This window comes from Hyperolius riggenbachi, chromosome 5 (assembly GCF_040937935.1).
Source record: "Hyperolius riggenbachi isolate aHypRig1 chromosome 5, aHypRig1.pri, whole genome shotgun sequence".
NCBI lineage: Eukaryota > Metazoa > Chordata > Amphibia > Anura > Hyperoliidae > Hyperolius > Hyperolius riggenbachi.
Genome location: NC_090650.1, coordinates 397,515,005 through 397,541,234, shown reverse-complemented (window position 1 = coordinate 397,541,234; position 26,230 = coordinate 397,515,005). Strand labels below are relative to the sequence as shown.

Here is a 26,230-nt window from a genome sequence, read left to right as displayed (position 1 = left end):
AAGGGGGGTCTTTGTCAACACTGCACTCAATTTGGCATCGTTAGTGAGGATGTGCCAGTGCTTGTTCAATATCCCAGAAACCTCTCGATGCTGTGCCGAGAACCTAGTGCAAAATCTAATTGCCTCAGACCTTTCACGGGCGGGACATCTATTCCTATCCAATAAAGCGGACCTATTGCTGGCATTAGCTCTTTTATATGCCTTTACTAGAGTCTTGTCCTTATATCCTCTCTGTCTGAATCTCAATCTCAGCTGCAAGGCCTCCCTCTGAAAAATATCGTCCTCTGAACAGTTGCGTCGAACCCGCAGATACTGTCCAGTGGGAATCCCATTGATAGTATGTCTTGGATGGAAGCTTTCCGCTCTCAGGAGTGCATTTGTTGACGTTCCCTTCCTGTACAAACTTGTAGAGACAAGGCCCGCAGCCGAGACCGAGATCAGAAGATCCAGAAATGGAACCTCCACATGGCTCATATGCATCGTGAATCTAAGATTCCAGATGTTTTTATTGATAATTGTAATGAATTGTAACAATAGTTCCTTCCCACCTGTCCAAAAAAGCAAGATATCATCAATGTACCTGTTCTATCCCCACCCTCCCTCCCCCTGCCAACCAATCAACGCGATCGGCTATGATAGGCTTTCACAGCAGATCGCTTTTGTGCCACCAGAGGGGACAGCCGAGTCACACGGCTGTCCCCAGTACAGCACTGCCTTAGATTGCAGCACCGTACAGTCCTATTGGACAGCGGTTTCGCCGTCTAACAGTCTCCGAGCAGCGATCGCCACTGGGAGACTAAAGGTGTAGCGGAGCTCCGTCATTCATGCGAAGATGCTGCAATCCCCGCCCGCAGCCATTCACACCAATCGGCGTGTAGTGGTCCTGGGGCTGCCGCCACGTTCACGCCAGTTGGCGTGGAGCGCTTGGCAGGGGGTTAAACCAAACTAAGGCTTGGAACCCACTAGCAGTACATTACTAAGCCATTTCTAAGCGCTTGTGAATTGAAAGCTCTTGCTAAAGTAATGCTATGGGTGTGATCCCACTTGAGCGATGTGATTTCATCAAAAATCCCCCATAGCATTGCATTAGCAAGAGCTTTTCAAATCACTAGAGCTTTGAAAAGACTGCTAATGGGTTTGAGCGCTTAAAGTTCAAATAAACTTATGAGATAGTTCATTGTAATGTGTTTACTAAAGGTAAATAAAACATAGAACTGAGTCTCATATGTTTATGTGCAGTTTAAGTGCTTCATTTTAAGACTTAAAAGCAGTGGTGACAAATGCTTTGCTGAATGGAAAAACAAACAGAAGTAATAACCTTTTGAACTTTCCCGCACTTAAACCTTATCAGAAGCCTTCTGTCACTCTTTCTTAGCTGTTTGACTTATATTTACTTTTCAGGAAACAACTGAATTCAACAAGCTCATTTCCATAGACAATAACTTCAGTTTTTTTTTTTTAACTCTTGTTGTACTGGAAATTCAAGGGAATGTCTTGTTAGGACTACTAGTACTATATGTATCTACGTTTATCTCATGTTGCATGTCACAGGTATTTAAAGTGGACTCTACCCATGAACTGAACTTTGCATACGTCATTAAGAAGCGTCAGCACTAGTTGTTAACCACGTTTTATTCCATTAATTTTTCTCATTTTTATTATTATTATTATTATTATTTAGTATTTATATAGCGCCGACATATTACGCAGCACTGTACAATGTATATATATATCTTGTCACTAACTGTCCCTCAAAGGAGCTCACAATCTAATCCCTACCATTGCCATATGTCTATATTATGTAGTGTAAGTACTGTAGTCTAGGGCCAATTTTAGGGGGAGCCAATTAACTTATCCATATGTTTTAGGGATGTGGGAGGAAACCGGAGTGCCCGGAGGAAACCCACGCAGACACGGAGAGAACATACAAACTCTTTGCAGATAGTGCCCTGGCTGGGATTCGAACCAGGGACCCAGCGCTGCAAGGCGAGAGAGCTAACCACTACGCCACCGTGCTGCTTTAGGCATGAAATGCTAATAATTTCTGGTTGGATTCATAGTCATGTAGTCATGGTGACAGTATTGGCTTCATAGGATGCATGTTACGAGATTTATGCCACCAGAGGACACTAGCAGCCCACTGCCCCTCCCAGCATCTGTTTTGACATCTGTCATGTCGCCACAATCACATCACATGTCACAGTGGCTAAATGATGTGACCAGTCATCTTTGCGACATGAACAAAATTACATATTTATAACGATTCTACCTTTGGTTGTCCAAGGACACAAAGCAAACCTGAACTTAAAGAAAACCTGAACGGAAAATTAAAAGTCAAAATACACATACACAAGTCATACTTACCTTCCGTATAGTCTACTCCTCAATCTCTTTCTCCTCTCCCGTGTCCTGCTTGTCCACTGTGATCTAGGGAATTCTACGTCCTCCATTTTGAAAATGGCCATTACCCCATAACAGCTTCCTGGTCAGCACACTGTTAAACTGTAACATCGCCCACTTGAGCCATCAGTTGTCCTCTCAGCTATAACTGACAGCAACTGATAAATAACTGACAGCAACTGATATATTTCAGTTCTGTCAAAATGTCTGAACTGGAAGGGATCATTGCCAGAAGAAAATGGTGAGCTTCTGAGATGAACTGATGGCAAGGTAACTATGTAATGTGCATTTGAAGTTACCTCATGTGTTTATTTTAAATAATTTTACTCAGTACAGGTTCCCTTTAAAGATAAACTCTGACCAAGAATTGAACTTTATCCCAATCAGTAGCTGATACCCCCTTTTACATGAGAAATCTAGGGGGCGCTGTATGACTGATATTGTGGTGATACCCCTCCCACAAGAAACTCTGAGGACCGTGGTACTCCTGGCAGTTCCCTGTCTGTGAACCTTGTTGCCTTGTGGGAAATAGCTGTTTACTGCTGTTTCCAACTGCCAAAAAAGCATGCAGCAGCTACATCACCTGACAACAGTAAAAATGTCACCATGTAATAAATGTCAGAATGTAAATCAGGGATTTAAAAGATTTTACAATGGGCAAACAGTGACTAAATCATTTATACATAATTATTGTAAAAATGAAGCACTTTTTTATTACATTATTTTCACTGGAGTTCCTCTTTAACCACTTCACCCCCCCCCCCCCCCCAGTGCTAAATTTCTCAGTCCCTCTGCGCAACGCTTCACCCCCAGGGACGGAGAAAGGCGCACTTGTTTGTTTACTGGCTGGAAGTGGGCGGGGAACTCGCGCGCGCACTCCAGCCAGCCCGCACAGCAGGTGACTAATTGGACGTTAGGAACAAGCGTTCCAAAATCCAATTAGACTTGCCGATTGCGCACCCCCGCGACCCGCGTGCACACACACACCCCGGCTCTGCAGTCCAATGATTGGTTATGGGGACCCCAGTCCCCAATAACCAATCATATTACATAAATACAGGAATGGAAGCAGCGCTGAAAGGTAAAAATCGCGCTGGTGTTTCAGGGGTAAGACCCCTCAGTTGTGAAGTGGTTAAAATAAACTTTTGAAATAACTGATTATATATGTAGCACTAACAGAAAATGGAATATTAATAATAGACCAGAAACTTCTATTCTAATTGTTAAGTTAAGATCTGAATTTTTAAACCAGCATTCCAAACAACAGCCATGCCAGTCTGATGGAAAACCTACTTCATTTAGCTGCAAAATAAATAGAAGTAGCAACTTCGAACTTTTCAGCTCTAAAATGGTATTAGCTGTGTTTTTGCAATTAGATATACTGTAAAGGTTTTTTCCTTTGATTGACTTTTCAGAACAGGCTGTATTTGACAAGCTGTCTACAAGCTCATTAGCATAGAAAACAACTCTATTTTTTTAACACTTGCAGTTCAAGAAAATAGAATGGGACTTCTTCAGGCAATCCATTTTTTCGTAGGACTAGTACTATCTGTAGCTATGTTTATCACATCATGGGCTTGATTCACTAAACCTTGATAAGTCATATCACGGGCGTTTTCAAGCACATTTGCAAATTTCCACGCGAAAACGTGTACGTTGCGATTACGGTTTCGTGCGAAAATTTGTGACGGACGTGAAATGACTTATCACGGTTAAGCGAATCAAGCCCCATGCCACATGTCAGCTCAGATATTCTTTAAAGGATAAGATAACTTTAAAATGTACATTTTCTAAATATGAATGTGATAGTAAACCACTACCATGAGGAGATATGACTACCTTTGCTATGTACACATGTTGGTTAAACCCGAGATGACAGATAAAAACTGCCGTGGATGAGAATTGTGCGTGCAACTAGTCTATTGAGCGTACATCAAGTGCAACAACTCATATACAGCTGCGGTACACATGGAAATTGTGTGGAGCAATTAAAGGTAACCTGAAGGGAGAGGAATATGGAGGATGCCATGTTCATTCTCTAGTAAACAATGCCAGTTGCCAGACTTCCGGCGGGGTCGGCTCTTCTAGGCCTGCGCAGGCATTCGTACCCGCACGTCCACGTCATCTGGCGCATACTGCTCCTGCGCACAACTACAGGCGCAGAAGAGCTGACTCAGTCATCGAGTCGTGATCCCTGTGGTTGGCCAGCGGGGACACAGAGGAGGACCGGGATTGCAGCGAGGAACTGAGATGGCTGGGAGGGGCTGGAAGAAGCTCGCCTCGGAAATTTAAAAAAAACAACCAAAAAGCTTGAGACTTGTCTAAGGAGAGGGAAGGCTCCGGGTCCTATAGAGCCTTCCCGTTCCTCTCCCGGTCCCCTCGTTCCTGCCCAGGCTCCCCCGTTACAACAGTCTCCAACCGATCAGTCGGAGACTGCTCTCTGCCACCCGAGGCTTCGGGAGACCAAATGCTCCCAAAGATGGGCCACTCTGTACTGCACATGCGCAAGCTCGATGTCTCGTGCGCTCCCGCATGCGCAGTACAGAGCCGCCCGTCTTCGGCAACACTTGAGCTCCCAAAGACTTCTGAAGCTACACATGGCAGGAAATTTTAATCAGGGATCCTACGGTGGAACGAGGGGACCGTGAGAGGAACGGGAAGTCTCATTAGGACCCAGAGCCTTGCGCCTCCTCTGGTAAGCGCCTTTTTTTTTTTTTTTTTTTAATTCGCTTCAGATTTGCTTTAACAACTCTGCCCTTTTATTGTCATTTTACTGTATGCTGGTTGGCGCCATTTGTTGAATGTTAATTTCTTGTTCTATGTTTATTTTTTTTCTTTATAATGACAACTAAACTGACTTGTTAAAAAACAATAAGAAATAGGGATGATCAACGAGATACAAATATTTCCAAGTTCCGCGCATGCACGAAGCGTAAAATTTGTTATGGTTGTTTTTAAACACGCGCCTCGCCATAGACTACATGAATTCCGATTCGCCGCACGTTGCCGCAGGATTCGCATGGTAAGAAAGGTATGCGCTCGCGTTAGATTAGAGACTTCCCTCGCACTACGTCGCGTGTAGTGTGATATTCCTCTTAGACTTTCATTGTCTTAGTGTTAGGCTGCGGTAAAATTCCGCACTGCCTCGCGCCAGAATGAAAGGCTCCTAAGGCCTCGTTTCCATCTGTGCGCTTCTGTCCGCTTTTCAGCAACATGAGTTAATTTGTAACATTGATGTGCTTATAAAAAGCGCACCAAGGCCACGGTCACATCATACGTGCTTCCGTGCGCATTTGGAAGTGCGTATGACGTGTTACACGTAATAACGGCATAGACAGCCCTTCTGCCGTTCACATCAAAGGCGAGGTGCAGCAGTACAATGCACTATGATGCGCTTGTGTACTACTGCATGCACTCTGCACACAAGCGCAGAACTGACCCATTCACTGTCAATGGATGGGATCAGCAGTGCTGCGGGTAGCGGCGCAGATTGTGTGCAATTGTATGCATTGCATTCCGATCGCACGCCCATCTGCGCTGCATAGATGTGAACGAGGCCTAAGTGGAAATGAGGCCTAAAGGAATTGGTGGAGTTCTTCTTTAAATTGCCGGCTCATGATTCTGCCTGTTGTCAGGCCTGCATCTGATTCCAGTTACACATGGCAGAATGGCATCACACGCTGCTGTAAAATGTAGAATAGTATCTCCTGCTCAGAGATCTGCCAGCATCTCTCCGTGTTGAATGCCCCATTCATTTCCCCACTGTCTCCCGCTAGTCAGGGCTCTATATATCAGCACCATCCCCGCAATCTGCAGCTCTGTCCTGCGCGATATGAGCACCTGGAAAGCCATCTTTAGAATATTTGATGTCTGCTGCTCGCTGGAGAGATTTGTCCCTGGCTGACAGCCGATATTTCTTATTTTCATCCTGTCGGCGAGAAAAGGGATGGGGACGGCGGGAGAAAGCCGGATTAGGCAAAAAATGTATGACAAGATGTTTATTCTGTGTAAGTGCGAAGCATTTCCTTGTCAGTCTGATGCTTCGACGGGCGCCGCAAAGCGCTGCACTCAGCTCTTTCCCTTACTTATTTACTCTGCGGGCTGTAACAAGCGATTCATGCATAAAAATAATCATAAAACGCAGCAACGTGAGGCCGACCTCCAGAACAAACACAACTGCCACAACATTTCTTTGTTGCGACAACATAAACAGATCCCTACAAACTGAAAAAAGATGTGTACTTAAAGTGGTCTGAAACTTAGCATTTCCACTTTGTTCTAAAAGATTATTTACAGCTACTGATGAGCACAAATTTAGCATAGATGTAATTTCGCTTCAAAATGTGCTATTACGATGTGAAATCGTAAAGCGAAATTTTGGGAAAAATCATAATTCATTTCATCTGTAATTGTAATCCTTTGTAAATTAGTGTAAATTTTTGTATAATTTTCACATCACTTTGTGCCGACTTCAGCAGTGAATAGCAAAGCCCGCTTACATGCTATGATCACCATTGCTACATAAGTTAAAGGGAACCTAAACCCTAGGGAAAAAATCAGTTTCACTTACCTGGGGCGTCTACCCGCCCCCTACAGCCATTCTGTGCCCTCGACGTCACTCCTGGATTCTCTGGTCCTCCGCCGGCAGCTAGTTTAGTTTTTGCCGACTCTGAGTTGGCGAACCGCCATGCACATCAATACACGCGTTACCGCGGTAACAGGACGCTATAGCGGGTGTCAACACGCACAAAGATATGTGTTGACACCCGCTATAGCGTCCTGTTACCGCGGTAACGCGTGTAATGATACGCGTGGCGGCCCACAGACTCAGAGTCGGCAAAAACTAAACTAGCTGCCGGCGGCGGACCAGAGGATTCAGGAGTGACGTTGAGGGCACTGGATGGCTGCAGGGGGCTGGTAAAAGCCCCAGGTAAGTGAAACTCATTTTTTCCCTAGAGTTTAGGTTCCCTTTAAGGAGAATAGTGGGTACAAGTCAAAACATTTTTTTTTTCAAAAAGACTAGTTTTTGAGAAAACCGATTTTAAAAATGCAAAGGAAAAATGTATTTTAAACTGTAATTTTTCTGAATTTAAAAACCATTTTCCTTTTTATTTTTAAAATCAATTTTCTCAAAAACTACAAGGTCTTTCTGAAAAATTATTATTTTTTGACTTGTACCCAATATTCTCCTTAAGGGCCGGTTCACACTTGCGGTTCCCTGCCAAACGGACCATACGGTTCTGATCCGGATCCGATCCGGATCCGGTCAGGTTGCATCAGGTGTTCATCAGGATGCGATCCGGATCCGTTTGGCAAAAGATAGTAGAAACCGAATAAAAATGTTGGGGTCTGGGAGGTCAGCAGAAGGTGGACCTGTGGAATCAGGCCCTCCGCTGTTTAGCACTCACCTCCACCTCCGACATACTGCCAACATCTCCAGCACGTTTAAAGTCACTGCTGCTCCACTCCAAAATGCTTGCCCATGTGTCCCCATCCAAAATCGCCGCTACAATACGCATAGGAAGTGGGGTAGAACATCCGGATTTTTAGCCAGTGTGTTGTGCGCTCTCCGGTTCTCATTGGTTTGTATTGGCCGGATGGTGCAGTCCGGCTCCGCTCCGGATACGGCTGCCGGAGGAGCCGGACCAAAAAATAGCGCATGTTGGGTCTTATGCCGGAGTCCGGATCCGGTCCGGACGAAACGGACGCATGTGAACGGACGCATAGGCTTTCATTGCTATGCCGTGCGTCCGTTCCGTCCGTTCTGCATGCGGTCCGGCTCCGGCACGGCGATTCCGGACGGCGACCGCTAATGTGAACCGGGCCTAACATATGTAGCAATGGTGATAATAGCATGTGTGAGGGCCTTGCTATTTACTGCTAAAGTAGGCACAAAATTACGCAAAAATTATGTGACAAATTCTTACTGATTACACGAGATCAATTGAATTTACAAATTGTAATTATGTGTAGGCATAATTGCGAAATTGTACTTGAAATTTCCTGTAATCATAATTAGCTGATTACGATTATCACTATTTACAGCATAAAATCTACTACCACAATAAAAATTTGTAACTGAACAGCATTCAAACAGTCAAACACAGCACTTTTTCTTCAGTGGAAAGCTCCTTGCTTCAGTGAGCTGCTTCTGGCCACATCGGAAGAGTTGATAACATTATCTTTGTTTACATTCCTTTGTTGCTACAATTAGTATCCAGCCAGCAGCCTACTTAAACTGAACTGCACAGAGCTGAGAAGCAGAGAGAGGTGAGAAAGGATCGCTAAATAGGTATTAATATCCAGTATAAATACAGCAGCTATGCAATAAAATGCAATGGCAGCTTTCAGAGCAGATAAACTGTATTTGGGACCTTGTAATTTGTAAACAGGCAATATTACTTGTGCACAAAAGCATATATGGTAACTGTATGGGTAATAAAATGCAAGAAAACACATTTTTATTGAATGTTATGTCATTGTCAGTTTATGTCATTGTCAGTTAACATTTTCATGTTATGTCAGTTTTATCCCAACTTAAAGCAAACCTGAAATGAAAATGAAAAGTCAAAATAAACATTCACACATCATACATGCCTCCCATGTAGTCTGCTCATCAATCGTTTTCTCCTCTCCCACGTCCTGTTTGTCCACTGTGATCGATGGTTTCATCCTGGTAGGGACATCTCTGCTGCATGACCCGGTGGCATATTATTATGTAATTAAGGAGAGGAGCCCCTGCGAGGATGAAGATGGGAGTGCATGGGCTAATGGAGGAGCACACCTGCTGGGACAGGTAAGTCGCTACACCGCCAAAAACTCTGCAGGGGCCCCAGGGCAAACAAAGGTTAGGGGTGACCTAGGGGGCAGCAGCTGGCTTCTTAAAGAGAAACCGTGACCAAGAATTGAATGAACTTCATCCCAATCAGTAGCTGATACCCCCTTTCCCATGAGAAATCTTCTCCTTTTCACAAACGGACCATCAGGGGGCTCTGTATGGCTAACATTGTGGTGAAACCCCTCCCACAATGTGATGTCAGGACCATGGCCCTGTCAGTTTTTTCTGTCTGTGAACCTCATTGCATTGTGGGAGATAACAGCGGATTTACTGTTTACAGCTGTTTCCAACTGCCAAAAAAGCAAGCAGCATCTCCTGCCAGCAGTAAAACATGTGATAATGTCAGAATGTAAATCAGAGAGAGGAAAGATTTTACAACGGGCAAACACCGACTAAATCATTTATATGTAATTATTGTAAAAATTAGGCACATTTTTATTACATTATTTTCACTGGAGTTCTTCTTTAAGGCCCTTGGGGTGAATCTGCAAAAGGGACCCTAATAAGGCTTATTGGGGGGGAGGGTGTCAGGTGGCCCCCAGGTTAATTCTGCCCCTGAGCCCCATTGTGACTGTAACCAGCCCTGGTGCCAGGCATTCACTTCCCTGTGATCTACATACCACTGGTGAGGGCCATACAGAGCACAGTTATGCTGCACAGAGGAGGAAGGACTGGAGTCAGAGATGTAGCAATAGGGGATGCAGAGGTAGCGACCGCACCAGGGCCCCTGGACTGGAGGGTCCCTCCTTTAACCGCTTTATTAGTTGTAAGCTTATAATGATCATCACTGTACGTGCTTTGATTAGTTGTAACCATTAATAGACTCTCTCCTCCCCAGCCTACACCTCTCTGACACTACAGCTGTCCTTGGCAGGTTTTGGTGCTCCATATCAATTGTTATGTATAGAGCGATTGAGGGGACCTGTAACGGTCGGTGAGCACAGAGAGGATCTGATTACCGGTGATCTGCAGTATCACGGGGAATACAGATGTATACCAGATTATATGTGATCTGCAGTATCACCGATAATCCGATATACTAGCTAACCTCTGTTCACCTGAGTAGAGTGTAGTGTTTGGTGTAACACGTATCACTTTGAGGACTAAGCCTCAGTGCAGCAAGGAGTACTGCACGGATTCCTTCCGCAGACCTGAGCTCTCCAAGACGGGAGGAGTCAGACCGACAGTAGGAAGGATTGTCTGAAAGTGACACTCTGGAGAAGGTGTCACTGACAGGACAGGGAACCGCCTCCAACAGTGAGGTCGGTTCTCGAGGTCGGACAAGCCAGGTTGTACACACACGGACAGATAATGTACAGTATCGTAAAGCAAAGGCGGAGTCAAGGTACAGGCAGGGTTCGGCAACAGGGTATCAGAAATATCGAGGTACAAGATCAGGAGGCAGAAGCAGAGTCTAAGGGGGTTCGGCAACAGAGTATCAGAAATATCGAGGTACAGGATCAAAGTTTCAGGAGGATAGTCAGGCAGGCAAATAGGTCATAACAGATAATCACAATCAAACTAGTACTTTAGCTATCAAAAGAATCTAGCTAAGTATAGGATTACAGCTCCAGCTGGTCCCGGCACACTTGCGGATCTGACTACAGATCTGGGTGCTTCCACGTATGTGATCGCAACGCCAGACAAGGAGCAAGTGAACAGCCAGCAGTATATATACACAAGGACCTTTCCAGGACCTCCCTAATTGCTGGACCAATGGGAGCAGTGGAAAATGTCAGCTGACCCCGCTGGTCAGCTGACTCCCTTCTGACTGTCATTTAAACTCTGCTTCTGTGCGCGCGCGCGTGTAACTCTGAATCCAGGTGGACTATGAGTCCCAGCCACACCAGAACTGTTTAGCAAAGTCTCGAGTGCGGGAGCCGCCTCTGATGCGGATTCCGCCGTTACCAATGCGGATTCCGCCGTACTGCCTATGCTGCGTTTTTTCCGCGTTGTGACGCCATGCTGGACGCGGAAACAGCCGCCTCACCTTGAGAGACGGCAGCTTTTCCGCGTTTCCTTACAGGACCCAATTTAAAATGTGCACGGGGGCTCAGAGCTCCTAAGCTGCACAATTAAATGTTACACTGCTCCACTGCGCTATTTTGTTATAGGGGTAGGGTGTGCTTGGCGTACGTACAAAAAGGGCCCCCGGACAAAAAGGGCGCGGGGTGTAAACGCTAATTAATAATTAATCATTAATAGTGTTTATAAAAATAGTGTGCTATATTTCGTTTACAAATAATGTTTATCAAAATTATAAATCATTAAATAATGTGTATGAAATCGGCAATTGTTAAAACGTTAATCTTCCCTGTTTCAAAAGTGAAACTTATAATTAAGTTTAATAAAAAAACGATAATATGTTTAATTGTTATAATTGTATATTATTGTGAATAACCTTCATTTATGGTTTGTTCTTATAATAAAATCTGAAAATATTCTTTATAACGATGATATAAATATAACAACGTTCGTAATAAGTGTTGTAAATCATTAGTAAGTATTACTAAAATTTTACTAAAACTATACCTAAGCCTACTCTTACACAGAACCCTCCCTGTACCTATCCCTAACCCCTAGACCCCACTGGTGGTGCCTAAACCTAAGACCCCCCTGGTGGTGCCTAAACCTAAGACCCCCCTGGTGGTGCCAAAACCTAAGACCCCCCTGGTGGTGCCTAAACCTAAGACCCCCCTGGTGGTGCCTAACCCTAAGACCCCCCTGGTGGTGCCTAAACCTAAGACCCCCCTGGTGGTGCCTAAACCTAAGACCCCCCTGGTGGTGCCTAACCCTAAGACCCCCCTGGTGGTGCCTAAACCTAAGACCCCCCTTACTGATCGCTTTATTATGTGGATAATAATGTTTTACTAATTGTGGCTGCAAAAAATATATTGCAATTTACGTTACGTACTGATCGCTTTATTTTGTGAATAATAATGTTTTACAAACAGTAAGGGATAAAACTTTAAATAATGTTTTAATTAGTTAAATAAGATGAATATGTTTTTTTATATTATTTATTATTTTTTTATTTATTATTTTTTAGTATTTTTATAAACTTTATTCAGCACGGGTGCATTTTATAAACGTAAATCACCACAAGCACAGTTATAAATCATTAAAAATCTCCGGGCGCCGTTTGTAAACGTTATTTATCTCCGGCGCCCTTTTTTCCTGCTCGGCGCCCATTAAACCTTATTTATTATGAGAGTGAATGGCGGCGGCCTTTTTGTCCACTAGCTGCCTGCGCCCTTTTTTCCCAGCACCGTGCCTTGTGGGTATAGTTCTGGGGGAGGGGGAGTCTATACAGCCCACACTAGTTATGGTGGGGTGGTTGATATGTTGGGGGTAGTTAGAAAAGCAGCAGCGCTTGTTATAGACATAGTAGAATGTCTTTTTTTGCAGGAAGAGCAGGTAGGGGGCTGCACGGTGATTATATTTTTGTGGTGTAGGCCCCATAGTTTGCAGTTTAGCTCCTGGTCCATAGCGGTCACCAGCGAGAGAGGTGAAACTGAAAATCAAAAGAGCATATTAATTGTTTGTTCCAAGCCATGAGTATAGATGGAGAAGAGAAGATGTCCAAGATCGGAGCCTTGTGGTACACCAACAGATAGTGGTCATGGAGAGGAGTCTGTATTAGAGTAGGAGACAGTGAAAGAATGCCAAGACAGGTAGGAGCAAATCCAAGAATGTATTAGGCTTCAAAGTGGCAGGGAAGGAGCTAGATAGTGGGCAGTCTTTCATCTACAGTGGTACTGCGGACTTCAAGACAGGAGCAGCAGAAGAACATGTTCAAACAAAGTGACCAAAGCAAATGGGGTTTTGTTTGTGTTCTGAATACACCAAGATGAAACTCTTCAGCACAACCATAAAATCTGTCCTTGTATATGCATGTGAAATGTGGAAGGTTACCAAGAATATCATCTCCACATTCATAAATCGAAGTTGTCTGCAGAATTCTAAATGCAGAGTAATAACTAATCAGGATTTGTAGAAACTTTTAATTCAACAGAAACTGAGATTCAAAAATCCAAATCTATTTCTCAACTCCCTATCTCTTTATATTATTACCTCGAGTCCCTGGCCGGCTGTCTGCTTTTTTTTTGCATTCATGTCATCCTGTTTCCTCAAACTTAAAAAGAATAAATGGATATTGTGATATGTTAACCGTCTCGGCTCCTTCACCTGTAATTACCATCAACATAGTAAACATCCTAATAACCTGAACTCCTAATGCTAGCTGTTTGGGAGTAACTCTGGACTCGGAGCTCTCATTTAATCCACATAATTACCACATTAACAACTTCTTGCTACTTCCACCAATATTTCCATAATTTGTCCCTTCCTTACACAGGAAGCTACTAAAATGATTGTGCATGCTCTAATCATTTACCATCTTGGCTACTACTTTTCTGCGGTGTACCAAAAACAGACTAAGGCCAGTGCACACCAAAAAGCGCTGGCGTAATCGCAAACGCTTAGCGCTTTTTGAAGTGATTTTCCTAGCGATTTTCTAATCCAGCCAATCGATTTCTGGAGCGTTTTGGTGTAGCGTTTTTTATTTTTTGTTACAGTAGAGGTGTAACTGAACAGCTTCTGTAACAAAAACGCTTGGATAATTCTTCTGATCTAGCGCTTTGCGCAATTTGCCTAAGAGGAAACGCTGTGGATTTGAAGCGGAAACCTCGCCAGTAGAAACGGGCCCTTATCAGCAAGTAATCAGCATGTGTAAATCAGGGCTGTGCCGCGGTGTGCTGTTCTGGGATAATATGTAAACAGGTTACCAAGAAACAAGACACTGCAGTTTTTTCTGTAGCAGTTCCATGCATTGTAACAAAGAAATGAATTTCTTGAAAGGTTTTTATGCTGTTGCTTTTTAGAGCAGAGAGGAAGTTCTAGATTTAAGTTCGCTTTAATGATTACCACTTTTTGAACAATACAGTGGAAGGAGGGCCCCTGATTGGCCCCTCTGGTCTAGGGGCCCTTTTGTGGTCGTTACCTCTACATCCCCGATAGGTATGCCACTGTGGGAAACCCAGGTCAAGCTCTGAGAAAATGCAGGGACATCTGGGGCAACCTGAGATTTCAGCACTATACTGAGTAGAGATAAGATGAAGGTAAAGTAGCTATTTACAGGCTTGTGTAGTCAAATCAATAGAACTTAAAGTGGACCTAAACTCTTGCACAGGACAGAAGGAAGAGCTAGAAAAATCCACCCTCTGTGTATTTAGAGAGTTTAGCCTGTGTAATCCCCCCTCATCTGTTACTAATCACAACTGTAATTGAATCCCTCAGCTGTGTCAGCTCAGGAATCTTGGCAGAGCATTTAATTTATAAACACAGGATGTTAACCTTATGTCTGCTTCCATGAAAGCAGGAAGTGTACACACTGCAGATTTATTTCAGGATTTGTTGTATCAGCTGTAACAAAGAAATGTTTTGTTCTTAAAATGTTATTATGCTGTTGCTTATCTTTAAGAGCAGAGAGGAAGTTCTGAGTTCAGGTCTGCTTTAAAGATATGGCCATACCTGGGGCTACTTCAAGTCCCCATTATCTTTGTGGCCACTCAACTTTGCAGGCCGCCTCTGGGTTGTGCTGAAAATTCAGTGGAATAGTTTATTAATTTAGGGCCAAGTTGTCTTCCACACTGGCATAGCACCGCAGCCCCCTCTGGTGGTTGGAGGACAGTAAAAATGCTAGCAGGTAATGGACACAGTCGGAGAAGCAACAACAGGATAACAATGGTGGGTGTGAAATAAAGATTCACAATTCAATAATCCAATAGAACAAAACAACCAGCCATCATTCTGGCAGCAGTGGCTAGATAGTGTGATGGTTAAGGGCTCTGCCTCTGACAAAGGATACCTGGGTTTTGAATCTCAGCTCTCCCTGTTCAGTAAGCCAGTACATATTCAGTCAGGAGACCTTGGGCAAGACACCCTAACACTGCTACTGCCTATAGCGTGTGTCCTAGTGGCTGCAGCTCTGGGGCTTTGAGTCCGCCAGGAGAAAAGTGCATTATAAATGTTATTTGTCTTGTCTTCTTTTGCCTGCAGTTTCAGCCAATCCAAATAGGTAACAGGCTGCACAGCAACATGATAGAAGATGTAAATCTTTACCTTTCCATCTAATGTGGCTTAATCAAGGTTACTGTGGAAACCGTTTCCCATGCAGTGCCACATACACACTGTATATATATATATACACGTTACATACAGCATTTTGTTAAGTAATTAGCAGCACAGTAAAATGCAATGACATTTTTATTGATTTCCTCTGCTCACCATGTAATAGCCTGCGCTGCTTCATTTATAAATTGATAACCAGAGGTGCGAGAAATATATCACACTTATCTGGCAAACCTGCACTGAAGACCTAATTATCTACTTTGTCTAACAATTTCATATAGAAGCCCCCTCCCTTCCCCCCACATTCCCTTCTCTCTTCAATGTACTCTTTATTTTGCTCATGTTCTCTCTCCTCTCTCTTTTCTCTCTCTTCCTCTCCTCTCTCCTTTCTTCTCTTTCTCTCTCTTCTCTCTCCTCTCCTCTCTCTCTCCCTTTCTTTTCTCTCTCTCCTCTCTCTTGCTCCCTCTCTCCCTCTCCTCTCTCTTCCTCCTTCTCTCTCTCCTCTCTCTCTCTCTCTCTCTCCTCTCCCCATCTCCTCTCTCTCCTCTCCATCTCCTCTCTCCCTTCCACTCTCTCCCTTTCTCTCTCTCTTCCTCTCTCCCAGTATCTTTCTCTATTTCTTTTGGATATAATAAAGAGCTAATTACAATATTGGATGGTGCTGACTTGATTGTGGACTTGTGTTTGAAGAGTACCTGGGTGTGCAGAGGGTGTCATAGCACATCGTCATTCCCCTTCCTGGATGCTTGCTACACCCAGAGGACTTTATCCTACTTTTATGACTGCATTTAATCTAATATAACTTCTAAACAATATGATGGTCTAAATTAATCTTACAATTTGTAATGAGTGTTGTCAGATTAATTTTGCAAAAACTGATTCACATTACAATCTGTTCCAGCAATTCCCTTTAGAGCTCATGTACATGGACTTCAGACATCAGCTGGACTCCCAGCTCTACTACTGAAAGACAAACTGAGATCAGACAAATGTCAAACTGAAGTCTAACAAAAGTTGACTGAAGTAATTGCTAAACTTTGAAGCCCTCGTACATTAGCCCTTTTTCAGATTCTGCCTCACTGATGTTGTAGCATGAAAGAAACTTCTGATCCGTGAGACAGGTAACCACACATTAATCAGTGGGCCACCACGCTCGCTTGTTCAATATGAAAAAAGGAAAGACTCGAACACCATATCACCTATATATGCGATCATGAAAAACCGGCGCCGTGAAAAAAGGGCCAGGCTGGATAACGAAATGGCGCCGGTTTGTCATAATGTGCAGAGCTCCAATAACTACTGGACTAAAATACACACCTAGCTTCACTACAGGCAAAGGGGGGTGTTAGCTTCAGAGATAATAGAGATGCATCCATGAGCGCTGTCACCAGTCTGTATGTATGTTTTATCAAATGTGTATACCATTTGTCTGATTAGCTGCACTGGAAATGTTGTGTTTTTATCGCTAGATTAGCGTTAGGTCTTCCCCAAGGGCAGGGCCGGCACACCCATGAGGCAGGGTGAGACTTTTGCCTCAGGCAGCACTTCTGGGGGGCGGCACCCGCCCGTCCGTGGATGTGGAGGGCCGCTCGAGCTAAAGGGGATAGCGGGCAGGAAGGGGGTATTGGGCCTAGCGGTGGGGAGGGAAGTCGGACCCCCCCCCCCCCTCCCTCACCTGGGTCCCCCGTTCTCCGCTCCCCTCCAGCTTTGATGAGTTAAGTTGTCGCCGCTATCGTAAGAGGCACGGGCGGGGATCACTCACCTTTTCCGCGTTCCAGCGTTCTCTCCACCGCCGTCACTTCCTGCCATGCCGCCCACTGTATTGTAAGTGGACGGCGCTACAGGAAGTGACGTCAGTGAGCGCACGTTGGAACGCGGAAAAGGTGAGTGATCCCCGCCCGTACCTCTTACAATAGCTGCGGCAACTTAACTTCTTAAAGCTGGAGGGGAGCGGAGAACAGGGCCAATACCCCCTTCCTGTCCGCTATCCCCTCCAGCTTGCCGGCCCCTTACACCCACGGGTTTTAAAGTTTGCCTCAGGCGGCACAAAGTCTAGGGCCGGGCCTGCCCAAGGGGGTCCGTCACAGCCGTGGGGAAGTCTAGTAGGTTATAATTTGTGCACATATTGGGCTCGATTCACAAAGCGGTGCTAACCCAGTTAGAGACTTTAGGCATGATAACCATTGCACCACGCTGGTGAAAAGCCAGTTTAGGCGTGATACGTTTAGATAAGTTTACATCGCGCGCAAAGTCCCGCACGCAAAGCAGCGCCATTAAACTCTATGCGAAGTGCACCAGACTTTGCTAGTGCAAAACTTTTGATCAGCTGTGCACTGCGGTGCTAACCCAGTTGGTGCTTAAACGTATCACGCCTAAACTTATCACACCTAAACTTATCATGCCTAAACTTATCACACCTAAACTTATCATGCCTAAACTGATTTTAGGCGTGATAAAGGGCTTTTCACCAGCGTGTTAACTGTTAGCACCGCTTTGTGAATCAGGCCCCTAAACTTATCATGCCTAAACTGAGTATAGGTGTGATAAAGGGCTTTTCACCAGCGTGCTAACTATTAGCACCACTTTGTGAATCAGGCCCATTATCTCTGAAGCTAACACCCCCCTTTGCCTGTAGTGAAGCTAGGTGTGTATTTTAGTCCAGTAGTTATTGGAGCTCTGCACATTATGGCAGATATTCATTCAGGTATAGGTTCACCCCTCACTGAAGTCATGTTCCCCCACTTTTTGTGCCTGCAATGAGTGTTGGTGTGTATTTTAGTCCAGTAGTTATTGGAGCTCTGCACATCTTATGCTATTAAAACATTCAGGTATGAGTTTTTGAAAGCGCTGCCATTCCTTTTGCTGTATGAATTGAATGTGTGTATACTAGTGGCTAGCTGCATTCACTGATCCACAATTATTCTACAAAGCTTTAGATAAGAATTAGCACACAATTTGCATCTGCTTTGCACTCAGGGCGTGTATTTAGTCCAGAGGGGCTTTGCATTGCCTTTGTAGGTTTGCAAACGGATGCATCCATGAGTGCTGTCACCAGTCTGTATGTACCCCCCCTGGTGGTGCCTAACCCTAACCACACCCCTGGTGGTGCCTAACCCTCCCCCCCCCCAGTGTTGCCTAAAACTAACTGCTGTCTGGGTGGTGCCTAACCCTAACCACTCCTCTGGTGGTGCCTAACCCTAACCCCCCCCCCCCCGTGTTGCCTAAAACTAACCGCTGTCTGGGTGGTGCCTAACCCTAACCACTCCTCTGGTGGTGCCTAACCCTAACCACTACCTCTGCATAAACTCCCTTTTACACATAGAAACGATAATATCTTATAATATGACAAAAACTATAACGTTGCAAGCGTCTAAAACAATAACCTACTTCAAAAACTGTAATGTTCTAATGTTGTTAACGATATTTATCGCGGCGCCCTTTTTTCTAGAGTCTATGACGGCTCCCTTTTCATCCACCCTTAGCCAACACTCTTTTTCCTGCTACTCTATGTATTGTAGTTTTATTTATTTTAAATACATTTTTATTGTAGCACACAGAAAACAACATATCATGCATTTACAGTAGAGTTCCCAGTTATCCGGCACCAACAGGGATCGGCTGATGCCAGAAAAGTGTACTTTATGGTTGCTTGAGACTCAATGTTAAATAAAGGCTTAGCTAATACCAGGCCTGGATTTACATCACAGGAGCCTATAGGCACCCCAGACTTTGCCCTCCATGAACCTACAAACCCCTGAGGTACCCTCAGTACTAAGTAGCTAGTGCTGCCCCCGAAGGGAGATCTCGTCAGAGGAATGCAGAGAGTAACCTCTCATTTACGCTCTGCTCGGGGCTCTGCATAGAGAAGGAGGGAGAGAGGCTCTAGGGGAGGGGAGTGAGCTGCCTTTCCATCATCAGGCGCCTGTAGGCACGTGCCTACAGTGCCTTATGGTAAATCTGGCTAATACAGTGCTATACTCCCACTCGATATACATACCATGAACTCTGTATTAAATGTAATACAGTAATTGAAAGTATATTAACCTTGGAGGAGCCGAGGAACACAGAGTTTCAGCACAGCAGAGCTCAGAAACTGCTTAAGAAATCTGTCTTTCACCACTAGGAGTACTGCCGGTGGTTTGTGCTGGTTGGTAGAGAGACTGCTGGTTAGTTGAGTTCTGGATAACCGGGACTCTTCAGTATCATTTATTTCTAAGGGCTGACATGCAGAGACAAGTGAGTGCAACCCCCATTGTGTTTCGTTACCCTTAGTGCTCACTCAGGGAATGCATTCTAATAGTACACACCAAGCAGTGTGGCGTGACATACATTGTTGGCAGAAATTCACCAGCTTCTGTGTACTGGTCTTTACCAACACAGGCGTTAGATATACTGGTAAAAAGTGAAAACCTTCCAATTTGGTTTCACCGGATAATACCTCATGCTGGACCATATCCCAAAAAGTCTGGTCAAGTAGTGTGCGCAGCGTGTGTCCGGCCGTTTTACAGATACTTACACTGACAAGATAGTTAGGGTTGCTAGAGTAGCACATGTTACGCTACTTGCGTAGTTCGTGTTAGTCATAAACCCCTCATGTTACCTAAGTAATCTGGGCCACACTAATTGCACAAAGTGCGCTACCTAGTCAGCATAACAGTACAATTGTCGTAAACTCCTTGCGCATGGAAACTCCACTGGACTTCTGAATATATGACCCACTGTCACATGACCACTCTGTGCAGTTTCTTACCGGTTTCTTTTTCTCCCGGTTTCTTTTTCTCCATGTAAGGAGCTAAGTCTGAAAAGGATTGGAACACACCCCTTTCTGGCACTGCAGAAGTTAGTAGGTTTCTAGGTAACACAATAAATAGGAAGGAAGCACTCAATTGGCTCAATAAACTTGTGTTTATTAAATTTTCAGCAGTAACACAACATGTTTCCAGTTGCGCCCTTTCATCAGGTGTTCAGCTGCTAATAAAAACGAATTAAACACTTTTATCTGGCTAAGCAAACAAAACACAGTAAAGTGAATTTCTTCAGAAACTATATGTGGAATATAGACTTTTCATTGTGTGCTGTGCAAGAGTTTGGGGCCACTTTGATTAGTTCTGGCAGTACATACTGGTGGTACAAGCCAGTAGTGTAACCAGTGGCGATGTGAAGGTTGCAACCAAACGTCCTTGGAGGAAGTACAGTGTGGTGTTAAATGTGCGGCCGGCCTTTTACACCTGATGAAGGGGGTCACCCCGAAACATGTTGGGTTACTGCTGAAAATTTATTTATTGTGTCACCTGCCAATAGGAAGTGTTTCTGATGCTGTAAGCAGGATCATTACCATAAGATTGAGTATCTTGAATAACTATACAGTATGTCCATGCTCTGTCTCTTTAAGACACCCCTTATTAACTGATATGGGTTGCTCCCCTTTGCACATCCTTCTTGCCCTTTGTACCGCCTCTGTGAGCTGTGACAAGCTCGGTGTAAGGGGTCTTGTACTGCAATGTCCTCACTGCACCCAACACTACTTCCCGCGACTGATCTCTCCTGCTTATTGGCAGAGATGGGACAGTGACATGTTCTCCCGGAGGACGAGAGGAAGGCTGGGGAATGAGAAATGAGACGGAGCTGTGGCATAAATCAGTCAGCGAGGACAGCTTGGCGGCTGGCTGGGACGCTCTTGCTGGCCTTATCTGCAATGTCAGTCTTTTGTCTGATGGGAGATAAATCAATATGGATGACAGGGCGCCAGGCAGTGTCAGTCTCATGTGCAACACCATTTACTCACACACTGCTCACACCTGACCCTTCTCTTTTATTAGCAGCAAGGAATATTGTTGTCCTGCAGACACTCCACAGTGGCCATTTATACGCAGAAGAATCTGGTCATCTGTTAAAATAAAACAAATGTGTAAGCGCACCGGCGCTGACCTAGCGTTAAAGCGGAGCTATCGGCTCACAGCTCACGTGAAGCACATTTCAGAATAAAGGCATTAGATTATCATTATGGGTGGGAACACATTTATGTGCATAGTCTGAGGCAAGGATTTGGAGGTCAGTAATAAAGAGTAGAAAAAAAAATCAGGGCCCTTAATCACTTTTTCCACCACTACAGTATATCTACGTCCTCTGGGACTACATCTAAGCCATGAGGACGTAGATATAAGTCTTGTAGCTGAAGCACAGCTGTGCACGATTGGGCTTGCTCCTGTGCAAACCTCCGGCGCCATCTGCTGCAGCACTAATTGGTGAATGGGAATATACGTTCCCTGAGCTAATGAGATTGATTTTTACCATTAAAATACTTTTATTTTCTCAGTTCATAGTGACAAATACACATTGTAGCATTATTTCAGTATCAAATCTTTTCACCATAAATTGTGACAGGAACGTAATTTAAGTTTTGTGATAAACAGTAGAAATAGCCTAACAAAATGTGCGTTTATTATTATTATATTATATTTATAAAGCACCAACATATTCCGTGGCGCTGTACAATGTAGGAAAACAAACAAGGGATACATAATGATACAGACAATGATGTACATCAAATATGAGCACTGATACAAAATACAGAACTGGTGATTACAATAGCAAATTTAACATGATGACTAAAATGTATAAATGTCTAACAGTGTGCAAGCAATTAAATTAATAACATTCCATGACACAAAAGGGTGAGAGCCCTGCCCATGTGAGCTTACAATCTAAAGCAGACTTTCTCAACCAGGGTTCCTTGAGGACTCTGCAGGGGTTCCCTGGCATTTTTCCCCATCGTGGGGAGAAGTATAATAGAGCATATTATAATAGCGGGTACTGTAAAAAGAAGAACTAAAATGGAGGTTAGAATATTAATGAGCACAGTAGAATGAGTAGCAGTGTAATAGGAGTTAGTGAAATTAACAGCCTCACCTACTTTTAAAGACCACGCCTCCGTAAAAATAAATGCAGGGGTTCCTTGAGACTAAAAAATTGTTTGCAGGGGTTCCTTGGGATCCAAAAGTTATTTGCAGGGTTCCTCCAGGGTAAAAAGGTTGAGAAAGGCTGATCTAAAGTAATGGGGTGGAAACAAGAGGTGGGGAAGTATACAGTATATGTACAGGCAGTGTGTAATTAATTACGCTATGTAGCAAGGAGTAAATGTAGATGCGACGTTGAAGGGTGCATGGCCTAAGCAAGAGAATATGCTTGTCGGAAAAGGTGGGTTTTGAGGGAGCGTTTAATGATTTCAAAGGTGGGAGAGTGGCGGATGTGCTGTGAAAGGGCATTACAGAGGAGGGGTGAGGAATGTGAGAAGTCTTGTGCACGTGAATGTGAGGAGGTAATTGTAGAAGAGGATAAAAGAAGCTTGTGTGCAGATCTGAGATTGCGGTTGGGTTGGTATCTGGAAACTAGTGAAGACTAGAGATGTACAGGGGAGAGAGATTGTGGAGAGCTTTGTAGGTTAGGGTTAAGAGTTTGAACTGAATCCTCTGGTTAATTGGTAACCAGTGAAGAGCTTGACAGAGAGGAGCAGCAGAGGAAGAGTGAGAGGAGAAATGAATGAGTCGAGCACCAGAGTTCAGTACAGAATTGAGCGGTGCTAGTCGGTTAGTTGGAAGTCCACCAAGCAATACAGTGGCTTGCAAAAGTATTCGGCCCCCTTGAAGTTTTCCACATCTTGTCACATTACTGCCACAAACATGAATCAATTGTATTGAAATTCCACGTGAAAGACCAATACAAAGTGGTGTACACGTGAGAAGTGGAACGAAAATCATACATGATTCCAAACATTTTTTACAAATAAATAACTGCAAAGTGGCGTGTGCGTAATTATTCCGCCCCCTTTGGTCTGAGTGCAGTCAGTTGCTCATAGACATTGCCTGATGAGTGCTAATGACTAAATAGAGTGCACCTGTGTGTAATCTAATGTCAGTACAAATACAGCTGCTCTGTGACGGCCTCAGAGGTTGTCTAAGAGAATTTTGGGAGCAACAACACCATGAAGTCCAAAGAACACACCAGGCAGGTCAGGGATACAGTTATTGAGAAATGTAAAGCAGGCTTAGGCTACAAAAAGATTTCCAAAGCCTTGAACATCCCACAGAGCACTGTTCACGCGATCATTCAGAAATGGAAGCAGTATGGCACAACTGTAAACCTACCAAGACAAGGATGTCCACCTAAACTCACAGGCCGAACAAGGAGAGCGCTGATCAGAAATGCAGTCAAGAGACCCATGGTGACTCTGGACGAGCTGCAGAGATCTACAGCTCAGGTGGGGGAATCTGTCTATAGGACAACTATTAGTCATGCACTGCACAAAGTTGGCCTTTATGGAAGAGTGGCAAGAAGAAAGGCATTGTTAACAGAAAAGCATAAGAAGTCCCGTTTGCAGTTTGCCACAAGCCATGTGGGGGACACAGCAAATATGTGGAAGAAGGTGCTCTGGTCAGATGAGACCAAAACAGAACTTTTTGTTTTGGCCAAAATGCAAAACACTATGTGTGGCAGAAAACTAACACTGCACATCACCGTGAACACACCATCCCCACTGTCGGATATGGTGGTGGCAGCATCATGCTCTGGGGGTGCTTCTCTTCAGCAGGGACAGGGAAGCTGGTCAGAGTTGATGGGAAGATAGATGGAGCCAAATACAGGGCAATCTTGGAAGAAAACCTCTTGGAGACTGCAAAAGACTTGAGATTGGGGCGGAGGTTCACCTTCCAGCAGGGCAACGACCCTAAACATAAAGCCAGGGCAACAATGGAATGGTTTAAAACAAAAAATTTCCGCATCCTTCTCCCTTGCTTCTCTTAAATTCTAAACGAGGTTCAGTTTGATTTAACATTTTTTTTAAAAGGCTTCTTATAGTCATCAGTTAAATTCATATATGAATTTTTACATATACTATATAATGCAAACAGTATACCTTTACCAAGAAACAGCGTATTTAATTAGTAGGAAGCAGCCCTGTAGGCTCTCTAGTTTTCATCATTAGACTTTGCCTAAGCCAGAGGTGTCAAACTCAAATACAAAGTGGGCCAAAAGTGAACACTGGGACCTAGTCGTGAGCCAACCTCAATGTCAACTGGTTACCTTCCTCCCTTATAAAGCTCCATGGTGTCTAATGGCTCCCCTCCATCCCCTATACAGTTCCCTTGGTGTCTAGTGGCCCCCACCCTCCCCTATACAGTTCCCTGATGTCTAGTGGCCCCCTCCCTCCCCTGTACAGTTCTATGCTGTCTGGTGGCTCCCACCCTCCCCTATACAGTTCCATAGTGTCTATTGGCTCCCACCCTCCCCTAAACAGTTCCCTAGTGTTTAGTGCTTTCACCCTACCTCCCCCATATGGCTTCCCTGGTATGATAGTGCTGTGCCTCCAATATAGCTTCCCTGGTGGTCTAGAGTGGGCCAAACATAATGCAAAGTGGAGAAACCACTTGGGGGCCAAATTTAATGGCTCTAAGGGCCAGATTTGGCCCGCTGACTGGAGTTTGACATGTATGGCCTAGGCCAGTGATGGCTAACCTTGGCACTCCAGCTGTGGTGGAACTACAAGTCCCATGAGGCATTTCAATGCTCTGACATCTCTAAGCATAACTCGGGGAGGCAGAGGCATGATGGGATTTGTAGTTTTGTCACAGCTGGAGTGCCAAGGTTAGCCATCACTGGCCTAGGCAGTAAAGCTCAAGCTGTACCAGAGAGTGGATACATTTCCCATACAGCCTATGGTGGAAACACATCTGCCTCAGGCTCCAACTGGATCACAAAAGGACCATTGGAGGAGCCACTACACTGTCCACTCCCTCTGGCCATCGGAGTCAGGCTGAACCCGGCCTAATTGATGAATTTATTAACAAAGAAGGGCTTCTGCTCTCGCATCTCATCTGATCAGTCCCCTCGTGTACACTCCAGCTGTTCACCACAGTGGCGAGAAAGACATGTAGAGTGCGGTAAAACATGTCCTCAAGGGAAGCGGGAAAAAAGGGCGCAGGCCGCTAGTGGACAAAAAGGGCGCCGCCATTCACTCTCATAATAAATAACGTTTAATGGGCGCCGAGCAGGAAAAAAGGGCGCAGGACATAAATAACGTTTACAAACGGCGCCAGGAGATTTTTAAACGCCAGGAGATTTTTAATGATTTATAAGTGTGCTTGTGGTGATTTACGTTTATAAAATGCACCCGTGCCGAATAACGTTTATAAAAATACTAAACATATTTATCTTATTTAACTAATTAAAACATTATTTAAAGTTTCGAAAACATTATTATTCACAAAATAAAGCGATCAGTACGTAACGTAAATTGCTAAATATTTTTTGCATCCACAATTAGTAAAACATTATTATCCACATAATAAAGGGGGGTCTTAGGTTTAGGCACCACCAGGGGGGTCTTAGGTTTAGGCACCAACAGGGGGGTCTTAGGTTTAGGCACCAACAGGGGGGTCTTAGGTTTAGGCACCAACAGGGGGGTCTTAGGTTTAAGCACCAACAGGGGGGTCGTAGGTTTAGGCACCACCAGGGGGGTCTTAGGTTTAGGCACCAACAGGGGGGTCTTAGGTTTAGGCACCAACAGGGGGGTCTTAGGTTTAGGCACCAACAGGGGGGTCTAGGGGTTAGGGGTAGGTACAGGGAGGGCTACTTAGGCACCAACAGGGGGGGTCTTAGGTTTAGGCACCAACAGGGGGGTCTTAGGTTTAGGCACCAACAGGGGGTCTAGGGGTTAGGGATAGGTACAGGGAGGGTTCTGTGTAAGAGTAGGCTTAGGTATAGTTTTAGTAAAATTTTAGTAATAATTACTAATGTTTTACAACACTTATTAGAACGTAGTTATATTTATATCATCGTTGTAAAGAATATTTTCAGATTTTATTA

At 44.4% G+C, this 26,230-nt stretch overlaps 1 protein-coding gene across 2 annotated transcripts in view; it reads left to right on the top strand.

Moving 5' to 3' along the window:
• Positions 1 to 26,230, top strand: part of LRRC24 (leucine rich repeat containing 24) — a 432,693-nt gene that overhangs the window by 77,153 nt on the left and 329,310 nt on the right. The window lies entirely within an intron of this gene.